This window comes from Perna viridis, chromosome 12 (assembly GCF_037379345.1).
Source record: "Perna viridis isolate PV_CMFRI_1.1 ecotype Kerala chromosome 12, ASM3737934v1, whole genome shotgun sequence".
Lineage (NCBI taxonomy): Eukaryota > Metazoa > Mollusca > Bivalvia > Mytilida > Mytilidae > Perna > Perna viridis.
In genome coordinates this window covers 15,263,642-15,266,141 of record NC_142456.1, presented here as the reverse complement: position 1 = coordinate 15,266,141, position 2,500 = coordinate 15,263,642, and the positions used below count along the sequence as shown (strand labels likewise).

The 2,500-nt window shown below is 38.5% G+C and overlaps 1 non-coding gene across 1 annotated transcript; it reads left to right on the top strand.

Moving 5' to 3' along the window:
* Positions 1 to 1,269: 1,269 nt before the first annotated feature.
* On the top strand, positions 1,270 to 1,462 carry LOC148601399 (U2 spliceosomal RNA). The gene has a single exon (XR_015917525.1). It is a non-coding gene; the product is annotated as a U2 spliceosomal RNA (small nuclear RNA).
* The last annotated feature ends 1,038 nt before the right edge of the window (positions 1,463 to 2,500 follow it).

Sequence of the window (2,500 nt, the reverse complement as noted above, 5' to 3'; positions counted from 1 at the left end):
TTTTTTATTATTACTTTTTTTTATTACTATTTTATTTATTTATTATTTTAGATTTGCTACCCCCCCCCCCCTCCAAAAAAAAAGAAAAAAAAAAAAAAGAAGTAAAAAAATTAAACTGGCACATCTTTTATATTTTGTGCAGCTTTTCTTTATTCACAGACGGACGAGACCAATAGATAACAGTACAGACGTACGGAAGTGCAAGACGACGTTATGTCCCCTTACTTATTGTTTCGCAATTTCCCCTATCGACGAGAGTACACATGGGACGTCGCCCGCTGCTAGAAATGTAAGTAAACAAAGCTCATGCCATTTCCCCTGATATTAGGCCGGTAATTTTGTGAGGATCGAGACCTAGGCCGTCCGTGACATGCTAAACACGTTTTGCACGTGGAGCACGATTTTCTTTATTGTGTGACACGACTTTCTTATGAATATTGTCTGAAATCAATATGTAATGGTGACACTGTAAGCGTTTCCTATTATTCCAGTTATTTCCCTTTGAACGCCTTTGTTTTGTTTTGTTTTTTTTTCTTTTGACAAAAATTGAGACGCAGGATTGACACGAAGTTTTAAGGCACATTCTTCATCTAGCATCCGTAGCCCAGCGGTAAAGACGCTGAGCCAGCATGCCGGAGGTGTTGGGTTCGAGTCCCGGTCGGGGGCTTGAAAAAATTTGAAAGTATCATATTAAATGTACCTTAACTTAACTTGAATTGTAATTGCTAATTGCGAGGTCGGAATATGTTTTTGATATGTTTTGTTTTTTCTTGGATGCGAAATGCATTGAAACAGCAGGAAAAAAAAATCACAGAACCCGGCACCCTGGTCAGAGCTGGACACTGCATGCAAACGAGGACCTTTACGGACGGTTTTCGACAGAGCCGCCGAGATTGCCTCCATGCTCGTACACTTTTTCTTCCGTCATATTTAAATAGCCGAGTGACAGAAAAATCGACGATTACAGTACGTTATAGCGACACCTTGATTTAAATGCAATGTCGAATACGTATGTCAAACGTTGTCTCTCCTTTTCTAGCATTGCCTATATGTGTGATAGCAAAACTTTCCCTTTTACAAATTTCAGCAGACTTACCGACTTTCGACGAAATCGACAATGAAGCATAAATGACACCAGACAGTCCAGTGCCGCTAAGTACAGGTTTGAAGGGAAAACGGTTGGAAATTTTGCACAGAAATTGAGAGAAAAAAACCTCTTCAAGAGAGAAGTTTCCAATGAACATCTACGAGAACTTTCTGTAACTCGGCATCGCTTCTCGGCCTTTTGGCTAAGATCAAAGTGTAGTATCTGTTCTTATCAGCTTAATATCTGATACGTGCCCTATGTGGGTACTTCGATATTAAACTGATTTTTGCACCTAGGTGAGATGTTGAGTGCTTGCACCACTCTTGCCACGGGTTGGCCTGGTATTGCAGTACCTCCAGGATTGGCCCACTCTCCCTTTCGGGAGAGAATTAAATTAAATAGAAGACCAGTTTTCCCTTTAAACTGCTACACAGTACACACAGCGGACATGACAGATACATAGGGTAAAAAAATAATTCTCCCGAGGAGGGACAGCAAAAAAATAAAATAAAATAAAATAATAATAAGCCAAAACAAATAAAAAATAATAATAATAAAAACAGGGACCCGACCGACCTGTAAATGAGAATTATTATTTTTATTTTTTTTTATTTTATTTTTTTTATTATTACTTTTTTTTATTACTATTTTATTTATTTATTATTTTAGATTTGCTACCCCCCCCCCCTCCAAAAAAAAAGAAAAAAAAAAAAAAGAAGTAAAAAAATTAAACTGGCACATCTTTTATATTTTGTGCAGCTTTTCTTTATTCACAGACGGACGAGACCAATAGATAACAGTACAGACGTACGGAAGTGCAAGACGACGTTATGTCCCCTTACTTATTGTTTCGCAATTTCCCCTATCGACGAGAGTACACATGGGACGTCGCCCGCTGCTAGAAATGTAAGTAAACAAAGCTCATGCCATTTCCCCTGATATTAGGCCGGTAATTTTGTGAGGATCGAGACCTAGGCCGTCCGTGACATGCTAAACACGTTTTGCACGTGGAGCACGATTTTCTTTATTGTGTGACACGACTTTCTTATGAATATTGTCTGAAATCAATATGTAATGGTGACACTGTAAGCGTTTCCTATTATTCCAGTTATTTCCCTTTGAACGCCTTTGTTTTGTTTTGTTTTTTTTTCTTTTGACAAAAATTGAGACGCAGGATTGACACGAAGTTTTAAGGCACATTCTTCATCTAGCATCCGTAGCCCAGCGGTAAAGACGCTGAGCCAGCATGCCGGAGGTGTTGGGTTCGAGTCCCGGTCGGGGGCTTGAAAAAATTTGAAAGTATCATATTAAATGTACCTTAACTTAACTTGAATTGTAATTGCTAATTGCGAGGTCGGAATATGTTTTTGATATGTTTTGTTTTTTCTTGGATGCGAAATGCATTGAAACAGC